At 35.5% G+C, this 27,413-nt stretch overlaps 1 protein-coding gene and 1 long non-coding RNA gene across 4 annotated transcripts in view; one reads left to right on the top strand and one right to left on the bottom strand.

The window, feature by feature from the left end:
* ADGRV1 (adhesion G protein-coupled receptor V1) overlaps positions 1 to 27,413 on the top strand; it is a 565,868-nt gene that overhangs the window by 303,530 nt on the left and 234,925 nt on the right. The window lies entirely within an intron of this gene.
* On the bottom strand, positions 817 to 26,971 carry LOC116550339. Its single transcript, XR_004268344.1, has 3 exons — positions 26,961 to 26,971; positions 24,339 to 24,349; positions 817 to 1,138 (listed from the first exon to the last, which is right to left on the bottom strand). It is a non-coding gene; the product is annotated as an uncharacterized LOC116550339 (long non-coding RNA).

The following is a 27,413-nucleotide window of genomic DNA, read 5'->3' as shown; positions in this document are numbered from 1 at the left end:
TCAGATGGAGATAAATTTCTTATGTTTGTCTTGTAATACCCACTAAAGTTTATTTTTTAAAAATATTGAGCAATGTTTATCTCTTTAAAATGGGACAATAATACTAGTCCCCTACAAGTTTAAATAATAGCAGTATTTTCTTTTACTTTAGTAACTTTATTATTTTTGGATTAGTGATATTTTGTTTGGAACATACTATGAACTGCAGATTATTTCTCAGATAGACTTTAGAAAGAAATTAGAATGGACCTCAGGCCAACAGGCAAGCAGATCAGGGTTTGTTTTCTTTTAAAATTTTTTTTTATTTTTAATTTTTGTGAGTACCTAGTAGGTGTATATATTTATAGGGTACATGAGATGTTTTCATACACGCATGTAATGTATAATAATTACATCATGGGAAATGGGTTATTCAGCCCCTCAAGCATTTATCCTTCATATTATAAACAATTCAATTATATTATTTTAGTTATTTTAAAGTATACGATTAAATTATTATTGAGTATAGTCACCTGTTGTGCTGTCAAATACTAGGTCTTATTCATTCTATTTTTTTGTACCCATTAACCATCCCTTCTTTTCCATCCAACCCTCAACTACCCTTCCTAGCCTCTGGTAACCATCCTTCTATTCTCTATGTCCATGGGTTCAATTGTTTTGATTTTTAGATCCCACAGATAAGGGAATACACATGATCTTTGTCTTTCTGTGCCCGGCTTATTTCACTTAACATAGTGATCTCCAGTTCTGTCCATTTGTTGCAAATGATAGGACCTCATTCTTTTTGTGACTGAGTACTCCATTGTGTATATGTGCCACAGTTTCTTTATCCATTCACTGCTGATGAATACTTAGGTTACTTCCAAATCTTGGCTATTGTGAACAGTGCTGCAGCAAACACAAGAGTCTAGATATCGCTTCAGTATACTGATTTACTTTCTTTGGGGTGTATACCCAGCAGTGGGATTGCTGGATCATTTGGTAGCTGTATTTTAGTTTTTTTGAGGAACCTCTAAACTGTTCTCCATAGTGGTTGTACTAGTTTACATTCCCACAACAATGTCTTAGGGCTTCCTTTTCTCCACCAGCATTTGTTGTTGCCAGTCTTTTGGATAGAAGCCAGTTTAACTGGGGTGAGCTGATATCTCACTGTAGTTTTGATTTGCATTTCTCTGGTCATCAGTGATTTTGAGCACCTTTTCATATGCCTGTTTGCCATTTGTTTGTCTTCTTCAAGAAATGTCTATTCAAATGTTTTGCCAATATTTTAATTGGATTATTAGATTTTTTTCTATAGAGTTGTGTGAGTTCCTTATATATTCTGGTTATTAATCCCATGCCAGATGGGTAATCTTCTCCCATTCTGTAGGATCTCTCTTTACTTTGTTGATTGTTTCCTTTGCTGTGCAGAAGCTTTTTGATTTGATGCGATCCTATTTGTCTGTTTTTGCTTTAGTTGAATGTGCTTCTAGGGTATTACTCTAGAAATTTTTGCCTGGATCAGTGTCCTGGAGAGTTTCCCCAATGTTATCTTGTAAGAACTTCAGAATTTGAGGTCTTAGGTTTAAGTTTTTAATCCATTTTGATTTGATTTTTGTATGTGGTGGGAGACAGGGGTCTAGTTTCATTCTTCTGGATATGGATGTCCAGTTTTCCCAGCACCATTTATTAAAGAGACTGCCTTTTTCTGTGTATGGTCTTGGCCCCTTTGTTGAAAATGAGTTCACTGTAGGTGTGTGGATTTGTTTCTGGGGTCTCTATTCTGTTTCACTGGTCTCTGTGTCTCTTTTTATGCTGTATCATACTGTTTCAATTACTACAACTCTGTAGTATCATTTCAGATCAGGTAATGCAATTTCCCCAGTTTTGTTCTTTTTGCTTAAGATAGCTTTGACAACTCTGAGTCTTTTCTGGCTCCATATAAATTTTAGGATTATTTTTTTCTATTTCTGTGAAGAATGTCATTGGTATTTTGATAGGAATTGCATTGAATTTTTAGATTGCTTTGGGTAGTATGGACATTTTAACAATATTGATTCTTCCAATCCATGAACATGGAATATCTCTCACTTTTCGGTATCCTCTTCCATTTTTTCCATCAGCATTTTATAATTTTTGTTATAAAGATCTTTCACTTCTTTGGTTAAATTAATTCCCAGGTATTTAATTTTATTTGTGGCTAATATAAATGGGATTACTTTTTATATTTCTTTTTCAAACTTTTAACTGTTGGCATAAATAAATACTACTGATTTTTGTATGTTGATTTTGTACCCTTCAGCTTTACTGAATTTATCAGTTCTAAGATTTTATTGTGTAGTCTTTAGGTTTTTCCAAATATATTGCCACATCATCTGCAAACTAGGATAATTTGACTTCTTTTTTTCCAATTTAGATGCCCTTTATGTCCTTCTCTTGTCTGATTGCTCTAGCTAGGACTTTGAGTACTATGTTGAAAATATCCTTGTTGTGTTCCAGATCGCAGAGGAAAGGCTTTTAGTTTTTCTCCATTCAATATGATGCTAGCTGTGGGTCTGCCATAAATGGCTTTATTATGTTGAGGTGTGTTCCTTCTATATCCAGTTTTTTTAGAGTTTTTATTATGAAGGAATGTTGATTTTTATCAAATGATTTTTCAGCATCAGTTGAAATGATCATATGGTTTTAGTCCTCCATTCTCTTGATCTGATGTATCATAATGATTGATTTACCTATGTTGAACCATTTTTGCATCCCCAGGACAAATCCCACTTGATCATGATGAATCTTCTCTCTTTTTTCTTAATTAGTCTTGGATCTTCTCTCTTTTTTCTTAGTTAGTCTGGCTGAAGGTCTGTCAATTATGTTTGACTTTTCAAAAAACCAACTCTTTGTTTCACTGATCTTTTATATTATTTTCTTCATTAGCTTCTGTTTATAGTCCATGATTTCCAGAGGACAGTACACTAGTACTTAATTGCCCATCTTTTTCAAGTTAAGATACATATATGAAATATAACTAGGGAATTCAGTTTGCTAGTATTTTATTGAGGGCTTTTTATTAATATTGGCCTACAGCCAGTAACTCTGACAAATGTGTGTGTGCGTGTGTGTGTGTGTGTGTGTGTGTGTGTCTGTCTAGCTTCAGTATCAGGGTAATATTCGTCTGGTAGAATGAGTATGGATGTACTCCCTCATCCTCTGTTTTTCACAACAATTTGGTTAGGATTGGTATTAGTTCTTCTTTAAATGTTTGGTAGAATTCAGTGAAGCCATCAGGTCCTGGGCTGTTTTTCACTGGGAGACATTTTATTACAGCTTTGATATCATTACTTGTTATTGGTCAGTTCAGATTTTGGACTTCTTCATGGTTCAATTTTGGTAGATTGTATGTGTCTAGAGATTTGTCCATTTCTTCTAGATTTTCCAATTTATTGGCATATAATTTCTCATAGTAGCCTCTAAAGATCCTTTGAATTTCAGTGGTATCAGTTATCAGTTGTAACATTTCCATTTTCAACTCTGATTTTATTTATTTGGATCTTCTCTCTTTTCTTAGTTAGTCTGGCTGAAGGTCTGTCAATTGTGTTTGACTTTTCAAAAAACCAGCTGTTTGTTTCACTGATCTTTTATATTCTTCATTTCAATTTTATTTATTTCTGCTCTCTTCTTTATTATTTCTTCTACTAATTTTGGATTTTGTTTGCTCTGCTTTTCTAGTTCTTTAAGATGCATCGTTAGGTTATTTAAATTTTTTTGTTTCCCATTGTTTTGATGTAAGAAAAGGCAGAAGTGCTAGGTTCATGATCCATGGGGACATGAATAACTTGAGTAATAATATACATAATTAAGATTCTCAAGCAGTTTGGAGATGTACATCTAAATCTGCGAAGCCTCTCTGTAGGTGGCTTCTGTTTATGGTCCATGATTTCCAGAGGATAGTACACTAGCACTTAATTGCCCATCTTTTCCAAGTTAAGATACACATATGAAATATAACTAGGGAATAGTCTAAATTAGTTAATCAGCATATTTGTTATATGGACATCATGAATACATTACATGGTGGCACTGTTGACATTTCTCTTTTTAACCTCGTGATGTATGTATTTTGTATTCGCAAATATACTTTAGAAACCACATGACTTATAAAAACAAAATAGCTAACTTTGGAAACAAAAGAATAAGCCCTAATGTTATGTATCACTTTGGTTAAATTCACATATTGTCCTAAATGAGTCTGTAATTAAATGATCACTTAAATTAATAAATACTAATTTTTGTCTAGCAAACCAGATAAAAATCTACTAATTTGCTTCTTAAAAATTGGCAGTGGCTCTTCAGTACCTCCAAAATGAAGTCTAAGCTCCTTAACATTAGTGTATGCTTTTGTACCAGGCTACATTTTAGTTCTACCTTCCATCCTTCCCCTTCTCATACCTTCTTCCTGCCCCACCCCCATATGTTAGTTGTCTCATGTCTTTTTCCTTGTGGATTCCACAATCCAAATTTTGCCCTTCTGCCAGCTGTGATTTCTCCCATTTTTACCTGGTGAATTTCTATTCATCTTTCATGCCCAACTTCAAATGGCTGGGCATCTGAGGACTTTCTAGACTTGATTAGGTGGACCTGAAATATTTTCTATTCTCTAGGGTTTTCTAAGGCAGAGATGAAGCTTTATTCATCTCTGTATTCTTGTCTTGATCTAGTACCTACCACAGTATCTGCTAGGTATTTGATAGTAGGCATATGGTAGGAGCTTATGGAATTTGCCAATTTTTTGTTTTTGGTTTTGAGACAGCGTCTCACTCTGTCACCCAGGATGGAGTGCAGTGGTGCAATCTCAGCTCACTGCAACCTCCGTCTCCCAAGTTCAAGAAATTCTCCTGCCTCAGCCTCCTGAGTAGCTGGTACTACAGAGGTGTGCCACCATGCCAGGTTAAGTTTTGTATTTTTAGTAAAGATGGGGTTTCACCGTGTCACCCAGGCTGATCTTGAACTCCTGACCTCAAGTGATCCACCTACCTCCACCTCCCAAAGTGCTGAGATTAAAGGCATGAGCCACCATGCCAGACCAGAATTTGCCAATAAATTAATATTATGGTAATCCATTCATGGATAGATTATAATGTTTTTATATTATTTAATTTTTATTTTTTATTATAGTAGTGTACATAATAGGGTACATTGTAGGTATAAATATTTATAGGTTACATGAGATGTTTTGACAGAGGCGTGCAACGCATAATAATCATATTGGGGTAAATGGGGTATCCATCACCTCAAGCATTTATCCTTTGTGTTTTAGACAATTCAATTGTACTCTTAGTTATTTTTCAATGTGTAATTAAATTATTTTTGATGACAGTCACCCTGTTGTGCTAGCAAATACTATTATATACACATTCTATTTTTTATACCCATAGATTATAATATTTAAGTGACTCACTTGCCATTATTTCCTATTCTGATTCTTCATATTTCACAGGAGTGAAGCAATCTGTGCCTATTGTATTTTGATACAGACTTTTTGTTCACCCTTACTTTGAATTCAACTGTAGAATTTTATTATAATAACCTAAGATAAATTACCTAATCCTATATAATTACATACTAAATATTGTGTGCATGACCTTCTGTGCATTTGTCTGAATGAAGAGTAATATATTATTAAAAGGACTCTCAGAAACATTTAAGAAAGCATTACCTATTAAAAAACAAAGTATAACATGAGTCCATACCTCTCCAGGCATTTGGAATCTTTTTGGGGAAACTCATACATAAAACAAACAAACAAAAATGCAAGGCAGCACACAGTTGAGTTAAAATGCTCAGAGGAATAATCACTGTAAGAATTCAGAGAATGGTGTGTTGAGATTGTTAAAGAAAGAATAAGGGAGGAGGCAGGATTTGGGAGTGATTTTAAGGATGAGTAGGAGAGGAGGATAGTGTAGGAGGATGGGAGCATTAGAGCAGAGGCACAGCCTCTGGAGAGCCTTGTTTTTCAGACTAAGAAATCTTTTCTTTGGCCCTTCTCATGCCGTCTTTTCTCCAGACACTCTTCGTTGCCTGCTGCCTTCTTGCACAAGGTCACACTAGCCTAATTCTGGGAAAGGATCCAGTAGGAAACGTGTAAGAAACTTCCTGGCCATAATAGAAAATTGCTGTAGTATCAAATTGCTTTGTTGCTTGGGCCTCACATCTGTTTCCTTGTCCTTTCACCAACCCCTGTCCTACTAAAGTGGATCTCCTGATTCCTGAGTCCTTGATCTTTTGACCATTCCAAAATTTTGCTCTTATGCCTTGGTGCTCTCTGACTGCCTAATTTCTATTCTACCTTTTGTGTCTGACCTCCTGTGACATGTTTTTTAACTTCTGCCTGGCTGAAGTTCCTGACTTGCTGTTCCACTCAGACTCTTGGCTGGTTAGTATAGCTGGCTTACCGTCCAGCTGGTGCTGACCTACTCCATAGGTGACATTCCCCACCAGACAATATTAGAGTTCTGGTCTCCTGCCCAGCTTCTTGTTCTGTCATAACAACCAGCTTGCTTAGTATGAAGGATTCATTTGTGGGCATACTAAAATATTTGTGGGAATATGCCGAGAGAGAGAGAGAGAGAGATAAAGCTAGGCTGTGGAAAGATTTGCAAAGAAGGTTGAAGTTTATATTTCATTCTCTAGGTCAGTGATCTTCAAAGTTCAAGGTTTGCATCTCAAAAGTAGGCAAGATGATCCATAGGATGTGGAAAGAATTTATGATGATGACAGGTTCAGTGTGTTTCTATCTTTAAAAAGATTTTTCTGAGAAATATAGTTACTTAAAATACAAAAGAAACAAACCAAACATTTAAAATGTAAAATAAATTAAAAATACAAATGTTTAGATTGTGGATTGACCCAAGTCACTCTTAGGTCAGATGGTCCATGTCAAGTTTGGTAACAGGCTCCTGTTACCAAAGGGAGGGAAGTGTATGAACTCCGCGTCCCGGAGACAGCAAGGCCTTACTTGTTTATTCACTTTCAGTTTGTTTGAGGTATTGCTGTTTATGCATGCCTCAGTTTGCAGATTGTGTTTTTAGCTTTAACCAAAATAACATTTGTGAAGTGTTCAAGTGCCTTTAAAAGATTACTACCAAGAACCTGCAGGTTGAAGCTACTGCTTGTGACACAATCACACGGAGGAGCTCATATTTGTACTCCTCTACCAGCTCTTCTTTAGCCATACTTAGAGCAAAAATCAGTGGTATTTTAATCAGATATAACCAAACTTCTACCACCAAAAGTTGATAATTTCCAAGAAGACTATTAGAAAAGTGAATGTATCCAAATACCTATGACAAAGATCCTCACCCTCAGTGTGTATTCTACTTTGAGATAATACACATTGTGAATATAGTATTATGATTAGCCAGTCATTTAAAAATCATGTTTATTTCATTTTTATACTCAACTTTTAAAATGTCTGTCTACTTTTAATGGACACTTTTAGTGTCTATGTTTAGTTGTATATATATATATATATATATATATATATACATACACACACATACACACACCTGTATGTATTTAATTTTGAGAATAAACATATGTATTATACATACATATTTATATTTTGGGCACATGATCAAAAAGTTTTTAGGAGTTTATTCTGTGGAAATTTTTAGAGAATATAGGTACTCCTGGTGAGGAGTGGTTTCTTTAATAACAAGAAACTGACAACTGACTGAAAATCTAATCTTTCATGAAAATTGTTTCTTAAATACTTTCAGAAATATTGCTTCTTGCCAACATGGTACATACAATTAAATCTTGTTTGACAGTGGTGAGGACAAGTTTTTTAAGTCAGTTTTCCTGTCTATTCCTTTACAATTTTGGTTATTTATTGGAACCTTGAAACACCAAAGAAAAGGAGGATTATATTAACCTAGTCTGAAATCGTTCTTGTATTAGCTAAGGAGTAGCCATATCTTATTTATTATTAAAAAACAAAGTTTAATTCATGTGTTTCCTGCCCATTCTACAAGTAAACCTGGTAAAGAAGTTTTAACAGAGAACTATAAAATTTTAAACGCATTTGACGGGTTACCAAAGAAAGTAATTATGGCTGTAAAATATGGATGACTCTATTTTTAAGTGAAGTTCTTCAGGAAAAGGGGGTAGACAGCATAATGAGAATTCTATTTTTAACTGAGGTCACTTTTTTCATGGACTGACAATGCTGTGACTTTTTCAGACAGACAACGAGTCATCTAGCTTTTGAACTGTTTCCTATTCTGTAAACATTAGGAAGCACCAGTATCTCCTACTGCAAACATACTCATCCAGACCTCATGTGGTATATTCATGATCATTTACTTTTGTTTATTGAAAGGTCATTAAAAGACATGATTTAGATTTGTTTTCTTAATATATATTTCTGTGGAAATTAAAAAGCTAATCTACCATGTGGTTTTACATATAGGTTTATCTGGAAGGAAAATAAAGTTTATTTTAGCTTATGGCAATTTTTATTAACGTAAGATATATAAAGTGAGTCACACAAAAGTTGACCTTGAAATTTCTTGTTTATTTTTACATTAGTGATTTTAATACTATTGCATTTGAAATTTTAAACTTTAAACTTTTAATAAAATTGGGTTTTTAAAATGTATCTCTCCTTTTCTTTATATATTTATTCCCCCTCTGTTATCTTCCTACATCTTTAGAAGATTATAAGCTTTAGAATCAGAAACAATGTCATAGACCTTTTTTCTTTTGTCTTCCCAGGAAGTTGATTAAAGTGGGAACTGTCCTGGTCCCACTGTTTCCTCCAGTAGCTCAGGTTGAGGACAGATTATATATAGGACATAAGGAAACAGCTGCCAAGTCTCCTGTTGAGCAGCAGCGTAAGAGTAGCATGTCAGGTCTGCAGCCCTGGGTTCAAATATTGGCTCTGCTAATTCTAAGCTTTATGGAGCGGACAGTTGACTCAATGAGTCAATCTCATGGAGTTGTTAGGAAGCATGTAAGTTTCCTAATAAGGTGCTGGGTAAGTGGTAAGTACTTCATGAATATGAGCTGTTTCTATTGTCATGATTCTGTGGAATAGAGAACCTTGTTAGCAGAGGTATTTAAGGAGAAAGTAACTTCTCAAAAAGACCAGTGGTGAAAGCACAAAGCCTTTTGCAGTGTGGATGCCAAGTCCCCTTCTAAGGAAGCAAGCAGGAGGGAAAGAGGAAGGAGAACCACCTGGATAGAAGCACCTGTGTCAGCTTAAATGACAGTACCAAACATTTCTTCCGACCTCTTAAAAAATAACTTCAACTTATATTTTAGATTCAGTGGTTGCATATGCAGATTTGTTAGTTACAGGGTATACTGCATGATGCGGGTACAAATGATCTTGTCACCCAGGTAGTAAGCATAGTACCTAATAGTTGGCTTTTCCACCTTTTTTCCCCTCCGTCCTTCTACATTCTACTAGTCCCCAGTGTCTATTGTTGCCATCTTTATGTCCATGAGTACCTAATGTTTAGCTCCTCCTTACAATGTGGTATAAGTGATACTGGTTCTTCATACAATGGAGTACATGGGGTATGGGTTCTCTCTTCATGTGTTAAGTTGCTTAGGATAATATCCTCCAGCAGCATCCACAGCATCCACGTTCCTGCAAAGGACATGACTTTGTTCCTTTTTAAGGTTACAAAGTATTCCATGGTATAGAAGTACCACATTTTCTCTATCCAGTCCACCATTGATGGGCACCTAGGTTGATTCCATGTCTTTGCTATTTTGAATAGTCCACCATCATCTTTTGCTCAAAGTTAATTAAGTCCACTTCTCAAACCTCTGTTTTCCACGTTTATTTCTCTGTAGTCTAAATTTGGGACTTTGATGTTGGAGTTTGAAACGTATTTTTATTTTCCTTCATGAAATACTGCATGAAAAACAAGATTAGGCAAACACTATAAATTGTAAGTAGTAAGGTTCTCATCATTAAAAGATTCCACATATAAATGATGTGCCATACTTAGCCAGGGGTTTATGTTTTCCACTGGGTAATTTGGAGCCCCAGGAAAACTGTGAGCATTATAGACTGTGGAAATATAGCAGTGCCTTCTCAGTGATTAGTTATTACTGCGTGCAGGGTGGAATCAGTGCTCTGCATTTATCCCAGTACAACTTTGGAATGAAAGTGTCACCTCTTACCATAGCATCAATTACATTAGCAATTAGAGAATCAACACTTTTATAAATTTCATGTCTGGCCCAAAGTATAAGCCTGAATTTCTAGACTTTTAACTATAATTATCCTGTTATATCAACATTATTATTTTCTTAGTGAGAAGTCTTATTTTTATAATTTGGTCGAAGTTATCTAATCAATTAGTCCTAATAGAAGTTTTACTTTAAAAAGTGGTAGCATAAAAATCTTTTTAGATTTAATGATTGATATACACATGACATTATACAATGTCTTTTTCAGTAAAGTTAAACAATAAAATGTTTTAAATGTCTGAGTTTTATTTTGTTTCTTGGTTGCAGGAAATTTAAATTTGATGAGGAAGCTAAGCATCTTCCATTTAAAGTCATGGGCCTAGTTTATCACAACTCATGCCTCTCTTCCCATCTTAGAGTGGTTTTCTAAATATAATCACAAAAGTATGAGGTTCCTTTCATAAAGCCTCATTCTGAAATGAGTTCCATGTGAGTGTTTACAGGGAAAACCAAGCCAACCAAAAGACACTTTCAAGATTTGTTTGCTTTATTTGAAAATATCTATAATTAGTTGCTCATAGATAAATGATTCTTTTGTCCTGCCTCAGCATCATAAATCTTTGCAGGTGAATATTGTGTTATAATGTTTTGTCACCATGACATGAATTTTAAAGATTTAATAAGCCCCTCTTCACATGGTTACTTTAACAGGGAAAATTGAATTCTTGGCTTAGCATATGAAGTAGTGAGTGAGGCTATGGTAGTGGATCTAGATTTAGCTGAATATTATGAGTTGGATTATCCCTTATCAAATATTTCGGACCAGAAGTATTTTGGATTTGGGGTTTTTACACATTTTGGAATATTTGCATTATACTTATCAGTTGAACATCCCCAATCCAGAATGCTCCAATGCACATTTCCTTTGAGCATCATGTAGGTCCTCAGAAAGTTTCAGATTTTTGAGCAGTTCAGATTTCAGATTTTCAGATTAGGGATACTCAGCCTGTAACAACTTAATTGAAGCCTTACCTTATGCCAGACACTGTGCTAAGCCTTTCATGGAGGCTGTCTCATTTAAACCTCACAATAAATCTTTGAATGAGATACTCTTCTTGTCCCTATTTTTAAAATGATGAAACTGAGTTTAAATAAAACTGTGAATTTACTTAATTTTTCTAAGGTCCTACAACTATTAAGTGGAGATAAATGATGAAGAGTTTTAATTTCATGTTGAGTAAAACATGACTATATAGCAAATGTGCTATTAATATTTAAGTGAGTTTTGTAAATGTGATTATTCTATCTAATAACCTTTAATTAATAAGAGAGATGATTTCCCCATTTCTGATTTTTACTTGCCATCAGCTGCTGGATCCTTTCCATTAAGTTTATAGGTCAAATTGTTAATAATCTTTAAACAGAAGTTTAAATCTACCAACTGAGTTTATTTATTAACAACAGAAACAAAAACAACCTGTTTTTCAAAGTTCCTTTTCTAATAAACAGTTGTCATATGATCACAGTGGAATATATTTTAATTGCCTTCAAGCTCTCTTAAAAGACAAATTCTCTAAGTAACCACTGGAGCGTTTATGAACAAAGAGATTTTATTGTCTCTGCCTAAGTGCTCTCCTAAAAACTGGATGAGTTGTGACGTAACTTTTTCCTTTTTTTTTTCTTTTTTTAACTTTGAGAGATTTTACTGTTGCAGAAATTTGAAGAATATAACAAATATCTCCCTAATAAAATATTACTAGTGTTATATTTTCTTTTAATCATTTTGTTAAGAAACATTACAAACATAAACTTTTAAAAAATGTCCATTGTTACTAATTTGTGGGAATTATTTATTGCCTAGAAAATGTTCATTTACCCAGACAGCGTTCTAAAAGTAATCATAGAAAAGGTATTCCAATGTACGTTAGGATAATGTATTCTTAATTATCATTTGTATAAGGCATTATTTATCATTTTAAAACAGCCGGTAAAAAATTTAAAATAATCAGTAATCTGGTTTAAAGGACCCTGATTTTAAAATAATTATTTTGAGATTTGTTGTGTGGAATGACTGTGGATTTTGGCTTAAGAATTCAGTGGCTGTTTAATCCTCATGACTTTAGTATTACTTATTAATCTCTGTGTCCTTTGGTTAGGAATTTGGGGAAGAGGCACATGAACTGAGCATGACTAGGTCCACAAGCTTGTTTGTTTGTTTTTCCATTGTGACTAAAGGCTAAACTCTTTTAGAAAGGCAAAAGCATTCTGCAAAAATTAATGTTGATTGTGACATTGGTGGAAAGTGGGTGGTAACAAAGTAAAAAATACACATCAAGTTCTAAAATTAGCCACTGTGATCAATGCATACTGCCAAGGGGGTGTTGCTGGCTGGCCTATGATGGGAAGACCCTCCCCCAGCCCCCAGGGGCGCTCTGAGGAGGAGGAGTCAAGCCTCTGGATCATACTAAGTTGGTACGCCTCATCATTAAACAAAGTGGTAAGATTAATAACTTCAAAAGGACAGATTGGTTGATTTTAACTGTAAATATGCACATATTTAACAGTTCAGCATTGCATGCTTTATGTATGCAAACACTGCGACTCTAATGGCAAGGTCTTTGGCCATACCTAATTTATTTGTTCATACTTTCAAGCCATTGAAAGTTTTTGATCCCCTTATATTTAAGGTGGCAGGTTTAGGAGGATATGAGCAGAGAATGTCGGCCTTTCTGTAGCATTTCTAGGAGGTTTTCTTTGAGTGTGAACTAGCACCAGGGCTTTAGGGAGTTGGAGAGATAGGAAGAAAGGGATATTTGGATGCAAGAAGTCATTGGCCTCTCACTGAGTATTTGGTGTAGGGAGAATCTAGTCTTAATTATGTTTTTACGGCATTTTTGTTTTCGAGAATCCCATCCTAGTGAGTTGTTTGGAAAGTAGGATTATATTTAATAAGGCAAAGGCAATTTTTAAAAACATAGATTTAATATAATTCTTCATCTCATTTCAAATGACATTTAATAACTCTGTCACTTAACATTTAAATGTATTGAAGTTATTTTTTCACTGGTAACATCATTACAATGTTTTTTAAATCTAAAAGAAATGTAATTTTCAATAAATTCACCACCAATACTGGGGGACAATTCTAGGTCAATTGATTAGGCCTCTTTTTTGATGAGGCCTCTGTATTGTATTTTTAGGAGCTCTGCTGGTGATATCATGTGCACCCCAAGTAAAGAACCAATGTTTTATATAGTTTCAACCATGGTGTACATGTTATTCTGTGTTCAATTTATATATTCTATTTAATTTTATAGTTAATATTTTCATTGTTTCTTCAGAGTTCACAATTTTTTAATTAGAATGTCTGTATATTTGTGTATCTTAATTTATTAAATTCTTCATATAATATTGAATATTTCATTGTAAGTTAGGAGAAAACACTGGTGCAGTATCATTTGATTTCTCTGTTGAATCATTTCCAGACCAAATCAAAAAGAATGAACAAAGCTGTTTCTAGTTGCCACACTGCTTTCATAAGGGATGTGGCAATCGCAACACTATCAGCCATGAGTGCTTGTTTCACCACAACTTTCCTGGAATTGGGAGTTATCAATGACCAAACTCATTTTAAATCTTCATTATTTTCAGGACTACAAAAATGAAAAGAGGGGAAAAATGCCACAGATAACTATGTTTATAAATGGAGCCGTGGGCAGCTCCCTGGAAGTAGAGAGAGGTATACAGTGATGTTCTTATGACTAGATCCATGTAGGTTATTTTAATTTAAGTGACTGTCTAAGTCATTGCCAATAAAAAATTTAAAGATATAAATTACCTACAGCAATCAAGAATGGATAAAAATTAACTACTGTGGCTTATGCCAAGCATGTGCTAGCAGTGGGAATATTCAAAATAAGCAAACAAAACTTCAGTGAATCAAAACAAAATCAACAGGTGTAACCTGCTTCACATTCTTCAAGTTTATATCAAGCTCTGAATCTGCCAAACTCCTGAGGAAGTAAGTTTCCTCTATAGTTGAGAGATAAGCTCTATTATGGAGAGAACCAACTTATTTCCTGAAAAGAATAAACCAGCTAGAATCTCATTTTGTATTGTTTATTATCCCTTGACTACAGAAAGCGTGCTACCAAGCAGAAAGCAGGCTTTTGTCTAACAAATACTGAGAAATCCAGATGCTCAAGAATCTCTCTGAGTTTTAAAATTGTTCTTTCTCCTCTTCCTCCCCCCTTCCTCTGTCATTTATACCATCACTATCATCATCATCATCACCACTATCTTTTTTTAAAAGAAGCATTTGTGAAGTGCAAATTACGCTGGGTACTTTATCTGCCTTATTTTATTTCGTCTTTATAGATAGTAGCTCTTAGGGAGATATATTTCAGTATTTCATTTTTCAGATGAGATGAGCTGCAAAGGGATGAATACCTAATTCAAGGTTACACAACCAGTAAGAACGGAAACTGGAATTTGACTGAGGCATATTAGAGCCTACAGTCTGGGTAGAGTTGCTAAGGCTGTTTGGCTCTCACAATTCAGATCAGTCCAGAGTGCTGGATCAGTCCAATCTGGTGGCTGTGGTAGGTGCAGAATCTTGGAGGAAATAGTTCCAATGTTTGGGACCAGCTCTGGTTTTAATGACCCCTCAGAAAGCCTAATCTGACCTTCAGGAAGCCTGCAGCGGTTTTATGACAGACCACATCTACTAAACTAAGTGAAAGCCCAGGTCCGGAGAGAAATGATCTAAACATCTATTTCCCAGTGGCCAGATCTTTTTTTTTTTTTTTTTTTTTTTTTTTTTTTTTTTTTTTGAGACAGAGCCTCACTCTGTCACCAGGCGCCAGGCTGGAGTGCAGTGGTGCGATCTTGGCTCACTGCAACCTGCGCCTCCCGGGTTCAAGCAATTCTCCTGCCTCAGCTTCCTGAGTAGCTGGGACTATAGGCGCATGCCACCATGCCAAGCTAATTTTTAGCCAGATCTATTTTATTAAGTATCACATTATTAGGTTTCAATATTCAGACTATTTTCAGTGATTTTATCTCTTCCATCTTCTGCATCTGTGAGTCACCAAACTGGGTATGAAAAGTAGATAGCAAAGAGTAGTGGAACAATTATAGAATTTGAGTGTACATGTATCTGAGCTTGAACTCCAGCCCCATTAGTTAGTATTTTTATAACTTTGGATACTAAGTTTCTTAATGTCTGTGTGCCTCAGCCTTCTTGCCTTTACACTGTAAATAATAATAAGTTTTCAGGGTTGTTATGGAGATTAAATGAGATATCTATGTATAAACATGCTGTACAATGTCTTGCATATGATAGGCTCTCTTCCTCCCTTGTATGTTTACTCCACAATGATTGTTTAAACCACTATTTCATATTTCCATTTCATGTGTTACTACAATCAAGGCCTCCCTCTCTTCACCTCTTACAGGAAGAAATTTATACCAGCCATAGGGGTCTTTCTCAATTTCTCCTTTAATTGTGTCTATCCTTGGTTTAGAAATTCACAGGGTGCATAACCCAGGGACCTAATCACTCTGGCCCTAGAATATACTCCTGCCCTGCCCTGCCCGATGCATCTCATACATTTTGAGTTATATTTCTCTAAAAGCTTTGTTTTAATTTGCCTACTAAAGATCATCTGCTGGTTTTCTGGCAATACATAAAACATTTAAAATTACCTACATCCTCAGATATCAAATTCAAACCTCTTTTTCTAGTTTTTTGTATTTTCCAGCTACTATTAGCTAACTTCCTGTCACCCAGATCAAGAACCACAGAATCTAAAAGGAGCATGGAACTCATCTAATTATTTCCTTTTAGCCCAAATTTGCTGTTCCTATCGGATACATACTTTTCCTCAGCATCTGCATATTCCCAAACAATAGATGAAAGTCTTGCCTGATCATAAAAGCAATGTTTTCTAATAGTTAAAGAGATGGTATTTAGATAGGATTGGAGACTTTGAAATGATGTTGACAAGAGAAAATAATATTGGTAGGTGTAATTGATACATATAACTTTCTGTTATTACACCTAATTTGTTCACTTTATTTTTCTAGATCTTATAGTGATTGTGACTATAAATAAGATTTTAAAAACCGCACTTTGTGAAATCAGTTATTCCTCAAAATAATTTCTTTTTTTGCTAAAATGTACCATAATTATTAAATGTATTTGTGATTCAGGTGAGTGTTAGTTTAAGCTTTGTGTGTAGCCTCATTAATGCAAATATGGATAATTGCTTGAGAACTCATTATAGGTATGTACTACTAGAATAGAAAGGAAAAATATTTTGAAAGAGTAATATTTTACACCGCTGTCTTAGCCTGTTCAGACTGCTATAACAAATTACCATGGACTATATGTCTTATAAACAACAAACATTTATTTCTCACAGCTCTGGAGACTGGGAAGTCCTAAATCAAAGTGCCAACAGGCTCAGTGTCTGGTGAGGACCCGCTTCCTGGTTTATCAACATTTTTTCACTGTGTCTGTCCTCATGTGGCTGAAAGGGCCAGCGAGCTCTCTTGGGCCACTTTTAGAAGGGCAGTAATCCCATTACTGCAAGAGGAGCCTTCATGACCTGATCACCTCCCAAAGGCTCCACCTCCTAATGCCATCACCTTATGGGTTAGAGTTTCAACATATGAATTGGGAGAGACACAAATATTAGAACATAACAAATATTCTTTGGAAAATGGATTACTGGCTTCCTAAATTAAAAAAAAAACAAAAAAAAAAAAACACAACTTTTTTCTCTTCAGAGTCTTTTTACTTGTTATTGTTTTACATTCAGGTGCCCACTAGAATTTATATACATTTAACAGATTTAAGAGTTATTTCTAATAACCAGTGGGAAATGATTAATATTTTACAGTTGATTCCTATAATAAACTAAGCCAATCAAAAATATTTTATTAGATGTATTAGAGCAGTTATAATGTCATTAGTATCTTTTTCTCTGATTACTACAGAATATAAAATTTATTTCTCTTCATTATAAAGCAGTTTCCTAGAGTGAATAGCTCAACAAAAATAGTGTAATGTTTAGAATCTAAATGTGGAATTTTACACATTCCATTTTTTAAAAATCTAACTCAAGTTCTCCAGTAGTTACTAAAATTCCTCTTATAAATGTCACTAATTAACTACTGGGTGTCAAATCCAATTGTCATTTTCTATTTCTCATTTTCCTTTGATATTGTGAACCACATCCTACTTTGTAAAACTCTTTTTGGCATTTTAGTTTTAAATTTTATTAGCAAATCATGTAAACTATTTAAAAAGTGAGCACGTCTGTACCTGCTTCCATTTTAATAAATAAAACACTGTCAACAGAGTTCAAGTTCCCTATGTGTTCCTCCCAGATTGTATGTTCCTTCATGCCCAAATGGAAATGTAACCATTATCCAAACTTGGGTATTTACAGTCCCATGCATTTCAAATATTCTTTTACTACATAGTATGTACCTGTACATAATGTGTCATGTCACATTTTGGTATATTTTAACTTTTATTTATATGACAGCACACTGTGTAAATGGGTGTGTTCTTTAGCACCTATTTTTGGTTTTTGTTTCATTTAACATTGTTTTTACAAGATTCTTTTTTTTTTTTTTTTTTTGGTTTCTGTGGGTCTTATAATTGACCGCCTTCTCTACTAGCTGCACAACCTCTCCCTATGTATTCCTTGCATCACGTGGCTTCTATAAACCTTTCATATACTTCTCAGATTCAGGCCTGTTTGTCTAAAAACCTACTGAGTATCTCCAGCAGGATATCCTGCAAGTAACATAAACTTCATGCTTCAAAATGTGAGTTTATTATTGTCTCCCCAGACCTGCAATTTCTTTTGCTTTTTCTTTAACTCAAATAATGGCACGCTATCAACCCTGCAGTCTTTGCTGTTAAATTTAGTTATTATGAAATCCCTGGTGTTCTTCACCCTTCATGGCTGCTTAAATCACTAAATCCTCTAGAGGCTAAAAGTAAAACCCAAGCTACTAGAACAAGATATATTAATATAGTAGATATAAAAATATAATAGGTAAGACCCAATCCAATAAAGCGGTGTCTTGTTTTGTTTGTTTTTTCTTCTACAAGAGTCTGAGGTGTCTGAGCCCCAGATCAGTGTAGCACTTTAATGACTTAGACTACAACATGTCTTCCATCTTCAACATATGACTTCCAAGGTCATCCTTCGGCCTGTGGGAGAGAGAGGACAGTCTAAGTCCGGGGTCAAAAACTGACTCATAAGCAGGGCCTAAGTGGTTCAATCACTTCCATTCACACACTACTGGTTGTGAATCTAAGAAAAACAGTTCCTAAGTGGGTAGCCACCCCCTCACCATAACACTATCATTAAAGTACAGGAAGAGAGACTTAGGTGGACAGTCCCGTATCTGAGCCAACATAGCTTCATCAATGTCTTCCAGAGCCTTTCCTTCTTTACCTCATTTCCCCACCACACTGTGGTTCAAGGTGTCAACATCTCTTGCTCAAACTATTTCAGATAGTCTTTTGACTAACTATATTTTCTTCTTCCAATCCATCCCCCATGCTAATGTTAGTTATCTTTCTAAAATGTTGGTGTTTTATTATTTCCCTCAAGAAAAAATTTTAAAAGTCCAGTATCTCTCTGGGGCCTCTGAAATATTTATGGGATTAAACTATCTGATGTGTAACAGGTATATAGAACAGTTACAATATGGCCTTAGGGCATTTCTCTGGCTTTGTCACTCATTCCATATATTTCATACTTTGAACACATTTGTCAGCTCACTGTCACTTACTATGTCATGTATTTTCATAACTGTATGCCTTTATTTTTGGAGTTTCTTGTGTCTGGAAAGCTATTTTTCCCTTTTTCCTCTACAGTGGTAATCTATCAGTAGCTTTTTTAGATAACCTTCTAATTAACCAAGGCAGAGCTTGTTGCTGCTTTACCAGTGTTACCATGTATATAAACCTTTGCTACTCAGAATGTGGTCTGCAGACCAGCAGCACTGACCTCATTTGGAAGTCTGTTAGAAATGCATAATGCTAGGCCCAACCTGACCCACTGAATTTAGCATCCGTATTTGTAACTAGTTCCCATGTGATCTGACACTGCTAGTCCTCAGGTTTTAGAAATAGCATTCATCACATGAATGACAGTTGGTTCTTGATACATCGTCTCCTTGTAGACCTTAAGTTTCTCATGGAGGAACTGTATCTTGTTTAATGTGGAGCCCTCAAAACTTTCCACAGAGTATCTGCTACATAGTGGCTCTCGCTAAATTTATACTGAGTGACTTGATTTGTATTTTGTCTTGTCTCTGGGCATAAATGGTCCTATAAGAAGTTATGCTTAGAATTTGGGTGTTTTCAGCACTAAACCCACCAAATTATTTGTCTCCATGAGAAATAGAAGCATTTTTGCACCTTCTAAACTGTATCCTTTCAAACTTGTGAGCACTACATGCATGAAATGAATGTGACAATTTGAATAGAATTTATTGCAATTTATGATTATAATTTGTCATTATGTTTATAAAGGAGCCATTAGCTAAAAGGATATTTTCATAAACAAATATTATAATAAGGGCTAGCCTAATGTATATCAAGGATAATGTATATTTTAAAAATAGAAATTGCCTCTGATTTTTAATATGTACTATAAAATTCATCACGATTTAGAACTTTTCTTTGAAATCAATTTAAAAACTTATTTTTTTAAAAGTGTGTGTTTAAATATATAAAATTCAAATATGTACTAAAATATAAACCTGAAATTTAAATAGTTACTAGGATAGATACATAAAACAGCTTGCAACAGTGACAGATATAGAACAGCCCCAGTCTTGCCTTAGGTTATTTGTTATAAGTGGTGACAACATCTCAGGTTAAAAGTTGTTGTCACTGCTAGTCTTCTTATGTTATTTGTGGTTAGGCACATCTTTTTATATAGGTTTTGATCATATTAGTTAGTACAGTATGGATTATACTGCATTGACTACATTTAGTTTGTTGACTAATATGTAGATTTGTGGGGTTTTTTCTTGCACAATGTTAAGGTAAGTAAATGACTACATCCTACAGAAACATTGAGAAATCATTTTTAAGGAAGGTTTCCATTTCTATTTATATTTTAATTGAGTTTTTCATACATATTGTTTTATAGAAAATGAATTTTAAAAGGCCAGTCTATATTTAAAATAGACATTAATGTTAGCCATGGGTGTTGGCTTTCCATTTGAATGGCCTGACCAGTAGGCATCGTCTTTTGTTGTTTCTTTTTAAAAAAATATATGGTTTGCCTAGCAAATCTTTGGTAAAGAAATACATTTCTTAGCAGTACTATTTTAAGGATAGATTAGGCCATGGTTTTTGCTGCAACAGCCTCTTGTGCTATAGAGTCAGATATTCTACTTCCTTTTAGAAGCATTGATGCCAATATTTACTTTCAGTCCTGGTCTAACAAAATAAATATGTTGCCAGTGGAATGTCATGTGTCCTTTTGGCAAACTCCAAATAAAAAACAGAAATAGTGAATGAGAATGCCAACTTTAAAAAATACATATTTTATTATTGACTCATTGGTGAGGAACATTCCTACATAATCTTCTAAAATTTATAATGACCAAATGGTGATATTTGTATTGCCTGAGTGGTTTTGTACATGGACTTATATAACTTGGTATTCAATGTATGAACGCTTGTCAATGAAATAGTATAATTTTGTATGTGAGTATGTGGGTTTTTTTTTTTTTAACCAAAGAAAAAAGGACCTGGATATTCTTGTTAATTTTCTGTCTTTTTGATCTGTCTAATATTGACAGTGGAGTGTTAAAGTCTCCCACTATTACTGTGTGGGAGCCTAAGTCCCTTTGTAGGTCATTAACAATTTGCTTTATGTATCTAGTGCATACATAAAGCAAATTTTTATGTTTTATGGTGCAAACATAAAACAACTTGCTCCTGTATTGGGTGCATATATAGTTAGGATCGTTAGGTCTTCTTGTTGCATTGATCCTTTTACCATTATGTAATGTCCTTCTTTGTCTCTTTTGATCCTTATTGGTTTAAAGTCTATTTTATCAGAGACTAGGATTGCAACTCCTGCTTTTTTTTGCTCTCCAATTTCATGGTAAATCTTCCTCAATCCCGTTATTTTGAGCCTATATGTATCCTTGCACATGAGATGGGTTTCCTGGATATAGCACACCAATGGATTTTGACTTTTTATCCAATTTGCCAGTCTGTGTCTTTTGATTGGGGCATTTAACCCATTTACATTTAAGGTTAATATTGTTATGTGTGAATTTGATCCTGCAATTTTGATGCTAGCTGGTTATTTTGCCGGATAATTGATGCAGTTTCTTCATTGTGTTGATGCCCTTTAGCATTTGGTATGTTTTTGGAGTGGCTGGTACTGCTTCTTCCTTTCTATGTTTAGTGCTTCTTTCAGGAGCTCTTGTAAGGCAGGCCTGGTGGTGATGAAATCTCTGAGCAATTGCTTGTTTGTAAAGGATTTTATTTCTCCTTCACTTATGAAGCTTAGTTTCACTGGATATGAAATTCTAGATTGAAAGTTCTTTTCTTTAAGGATGTTGAATATTGGCCCCCACTCTCTTCTGACCTGTAGGGTTTCTGCCAAGAGATCCCCTGTGAGAATGATGGGCTTCCCTTTGTGGGTAACCTGCCCTTTCTCTCTGGCTGCCTTTAGCATTTTCTCCTTCATTTCAACCCTGGTGAATCTGACAATTGTATGCCTTGGGGTTGCTCTTCTTGAGGAATATCGTTGTGGACCAAGCAAACCTAATAGACATTTACACAACTCTCCACCACAGATCCACAGAATATACATTCTTTTTAACACCACGTTACACCTACTCTAAAAAGGACCACATAATTGGAAGTAAATCACTCCTTAGGAAATGCAAAAGAACAGAAATCATAACAAACAGTCTTTCAGACCACAGTGCAATCAAATTAGAATTCACGGTTAAGAAACTAACTCAGAACCATACAACTTCATGGAAACTGAACAACTGGCTCTTGAATGTTGACTGGATGAAATGAAATGAAGGCAGAAGTAAAGATGTTCTTTGAAACCAATGAGAACGAAGACACAACATACCAGAATCTCTGGGACACATGTAAAGCAGAGTCTAGAGGAAAATTTATAGCAGTAAATGCCCATATGAGAAGCAAGGAAAGATCTAAAATCTACACCCTATCATCAAAATTGAAAGAGCTAGAGGAGCAAGATCAAAAAAAAATCAAAAGCTAGCAGAAGACAAGAAATAACTAAGATCAGAGAAGAACTGAAGGAGCCAGAGACACAAAAAGCCCTTCAAAAAATCAATAAATCCAGGAGCTGGTTTTTTGAAAAGATCAACAAAATAGACAGACCACTAGCCAGATTAATAAAAAAGAAAAGAGAGAAGAATCAAATAGATGCAATAAGAAACGAAAAAGGGGATGTCACCACCAATTCCACAGAAATACAAACCACAATCAGAGATTACTACAAACAACTCTATGCACATAAACCAGTAAGCCAGGAAGAAATGGATAAATTCCTGGACACTTGCACCCTCCCAAGACTAAACCAGGAAGAAACCGAAACCTTGAATAGACGAATAACAAGGGCTGAAGTTGAGGCAACAATTAATAGCCTACCAACCAAAAAAAGCCCATGTACAGATGGGTTCACAGCTGAATTCTACCAGACACACAAAGAGGAGCTGGTACCACTCCTTCTGAAACTATTCCAAATAATACAAAAAGAGGGAATCCTTCCCAGATCATTTTATGAGACCAACATCATCCTGATAACAAAACCCGTCAGAGACTCAACAAGAAAAGAAAACTTCAGGCCAATATCCATGATGAACATAGATGCAAAAATCTTCAATAAAATACTAGCAAACTGATTGCAACAGCACATCAAAAAGCTTATCCATCACGATCAAGTAGGCTTCATCCCAGGAATGTAAGGCTTTTTTAACATATGCAAGTCTATAAACGTAATTCACCACATAAACAGAACCAAAGACAAAAACCACATGATTATCTCGATTGCAGAGAAGGCATTCAACAAAATTCAACAGCTCTTTATGCTAAAAACTCTGAATAAACTAGGTATCGACAGGACATATCTCAAAATAATAAAAGCTATTTACGACAAACCCACAGCCAATATCATACTGAATGGGCAGAAACTGGAAGCATTCCCTTTGAAATCTGGCACTAAACAAGGATGCCCTCTGTCACAACTCCTATTCAATATAGTATTGGAATTTGTAGCCAGAACAATCAGGCAAGAAAAAGAAATAAAAGAAATTCAATTAGGAAAGGAGGAAGTCAAATTATAGCTATTTGCAGATGGCATGATTGTATATTTAGAAGACCCCATCATCTCAGCCCAAAATCTCCTGAAACTGATAAGCAACTTCAGCAAAGTTTCAGCATACAAAATCAATGTTCAAAAATCACAAGCATTCCTATACACCAATAACATACTTAAAGAGAGCCAAATCAAGAATGAACTGCCATTCACACTTGCTACAAAGAGAATAAAATACCTAGGAATATGACTAACAAAGGATGTAAAGGACCTCTTCAATGAGAACTATAAGCCACTGCTCAAGGAAATAAGAGAGGACACAAACAGATGGGAAAACATTCCATGCTTATGGTTAGGAAGAATCAATATTGTGAAAAAGGCCATACTGTCCAAAGTAATTTATAGATTCAAAGCTATCCCCATTAGGCTACCTATGACCCTCTTAACAGAACTAGAGAAAACCCCCTTTAAACTTCATATGGAACCAAAAGAGAGCCCACATAACCAAGACAATCCTAAGCAAAAAGAACAAAGCTGGAAGCATCACGCTACCTGATTTCAAACTACTACAAAACTACAGTAATCAAAACAGCATGGTACTAGTACCAAAACAGAGATGTAGACCAATGGAACAGAACAGAGGCCTCAGAGGCAACACCACACATCTACAACCATGTGATCTTTGACAAACCTGACAAAAAGAAGCAATGGGGAAAGGATTCCCTGTTTAATAAATGGTGTTGGGAAAACTGACTAGCAGTGTGCAGAAAGCAGAAACTGGACCCCTTCCTGACCCCTTACACTAAAATTAACTCCAGATGGATTAACGACTTAAACATAAGACTTAACACCATAAAAACCCTAGAAGAAAACCTAGGCAAAACGATTCAGGACATAGGCATAGGCAAGGGCTTCATGACTAAAACACCAAAAGCACTGGCAACAAAAGCCAAATAGACAAATGGGACCTAACTAAACTCCAGAGCTTCTGTACAACCAAAGAAACAATCATTAGAGTGAACTGGCACCCAACAGAGGGGAAAAAATTTTTGCAATCTACCCATCTGATGAAGGGCTAATATCCAGAATCTACAAAGAACTGAAACAGATTTACAAGAAAAAAACAAACCCATCCAAAAGTGGGAGAAGAAGATATAACCTGCCTGTAATCCCAGTTACTCAGGAGGCTGGAGAAGGAGTTTCGCTCTTGTTACCCAGGCTGGAGTGCAATGGCGCGATCTCGGCTCACCACAACCTCCACCTCCTGGGTTCAGGCAATTCTCCTGCCTCAGCCTCCTGAGTAACTGGGATTACAGGCACGCGCCACCATGCCCAGCTAATTTTTTGTAGTTTTAGTAGAGACGGGGTTTCACCATGTTGACCAGGATGGTCTCAATCTCTTGACCTCGTGATCCACCCGCCTCGGCCTCCCAAAGTGCTGGGATTACAGGCGTGAGCCACCGCGCCCGGCCGAACAGACACTTTTACAAAGAAGACATCTATGAGACCAACAAACATATGAAAAAGTCCTCATCATCACTGATTATTAGAGAAATGCAAATCAAAACCACATTGAGTTACCATCTCACCCCAGTTAGAATGGCGATCATTAAAAAACCTGGAGACAACAGATGCTAGAGATGATGTGGAGAAATAGGAACAATTTTACACTGTTGTTGGGAGTGTAAACTAGTTCAACTATTGTGGAAGACAGTGTGGTGATTCCTCAAGGACCTAGAAATAGAATTTCCATTTGACCCAGCAATTCCATTACTGGGTATATACCCAAAGGCTTATAAATTGTTCTATTATAAAGACGCATGTGCATGTATGTTCACTGCGGCACTGTTTACAATAGCAAAGACCTGGAACCAGCCCAAATGCCCATCAGTGATAGACTGGACAAGGAAAACGTGGCACATATACACCATGGAATACTATTCAGCAATAAAAAAAAAAACAAAACGATGCGTTCATTTCCTTTGTAGGGCCATGGATGAATCTGGAAACCATCATTCTCAGCAAACTGACACAAGAACAGAAAATCAAACACCACATGTTCTGACTCATAGGTGGGTGTTGAACAATGGACACATTTGACACAGGGAGGGGAGCATCATACAGTGGGGTATGTTGGTGGGGACTAGGGTAGGGACTGTGGGGGGTAGGGAGTTGGGGAGGGATAAGATGGGGAGAAATGCCAGATATAGGTGACAGGGGGATGGAGGCAGCAAACCACATTGCCATGTATGTCCCTATGCAACAATCCTGTATGTTCTTCACATAGACCCCAGAATCTAAAGTGCAATAAAATATATTTTTAAAAAAAGAAAAAAATGGACCAAATATAAGTGTTAGCCAAAATTTTAATATTTCTAAATTTACATGGGTCCAAATTTCCAAACAGGAATTGTAATTCTTCTTTGCTTACCTCATAATTTTTACTGCCCTAATCAACTTGATCTCATACTATTGTAAGTAACTTTATAGGAAATGAGGAAACATTGTGGTTTCAAGTCCAGTAACAATAATGTTACTTAGGTTTTAATGAAATATCTTTCACAATATGAGAGCCTGCATAATATGGAATATCCAATTCATTAAACACTAGCAGAGGATCATCTGTGAGCCGTGAACTCTCTGGCATGACTACTGCTCGACTTTAAAAGAGAATCCTAACCAGGACATTTTAGTATGGCACGTCAGTGATAAAAAAACTTCTCAACTTGTGCCATGAGAGCTCAGAGAAGGGGCCACTTTGTTCATCCCAAGGTGACTTGGGGTAGATGATACGAAAGCTGAAGGATTTGTAGATATTTTTAACAGGTGAAGAGAGAGAGGAGGGGAAAGGAAGTACTTGCTGGAATTGTGTCCTGATAAAGCAAGCAGCACTGGTAAAAGCAGGCAGCTCTGACAGAATGTTATGTGTGGATGGAGAAAGAGAATGAAACAGCAGTTTAAGAGGACTGGTGGGTAATGCAAATTTGAGGATTCGTGGGGGATGAGGCTTGACTGGTAAACAAGAGCTAAGTCATCAAGTGCCAGATATCAAAGAAGTTTATACAGTGAAGATTTAGGGAAAAGAAGCGATATATAGAAGGGATCAGTTATCCAAAAATTAGTCACTTATCTAAGAATGTATCCAGCTCACCTAATGGAGCTAGCTCACTTACGGAGCTAGATACGTTCAAATAGTTTCTATAAATCAAATTCCTTTTCTTAGTTCAGTTCTTTTAGTGATGCCCAAATTAATAAATTTCACTAGGGAAAATATCAGCTTTTCTTGAAGCAATATAATTCTACCTGGAAATCAGCATATATTTTAAAATCACAAATTGTAAGAAAAAATACCATTTTGCTTATGTGCCAAATTTTAGGTAAGTGATTATGCTGAAGTATGGAAAACAGTATGATTCAATAAACATTTTATTAAAATTGACAACACAATTTCGTAAAATATATTTTAATAATTGTTCATTTCTATGTATTAATTAGGCATGTTTCCTAATTGATGAACAGAAATAAAATCACTCTCTCTGACAGGCATATACTTGAAAATCCTTTACTGTATATTGGTTTAGAGAAAAATTGATGTCAATTTGCTGTTCAAATAAATTTGACCCCCTAAAATCTGAAAACTTAATGGACTATTTAGTGGACATAAAATGAATGGTCTGTAAGAGCAGAGACACAAAGTTGAAACAGTGAAGAGAAGCATGAAGGCCTCTACCTTTAGATTTTTACTTTACTCACTTTGTTTTATTTTCCTTCTTCACATAAATTGTTATAAATTTTCCACTTGCTAGAAGGGACTTCTCAAGCACTGCAGGGCAGCTTAGTTTATTTTCTTCATGGGTAAATCTGTATGTAATCATT

This window comes from Sapajus apella, unplaced genomic scaffold (assembly GCF_009761245.1).
Source record: "Sapajus apella isolate SASKATOON/1434 unplaced genomic scaffold, GSC_monkey_1.0 scaffold1, whole genome shotgun sequence".
NCBI lineage: Eukaryota > Metazoa > Chordata > Mammalia > Primates > Cebidae > Sapajus > Sapajus apella.
Note: the sequence above shows the minus strand (reverse complement) of the source record. Positions and strands in the feature narration are given on the sequence as shown.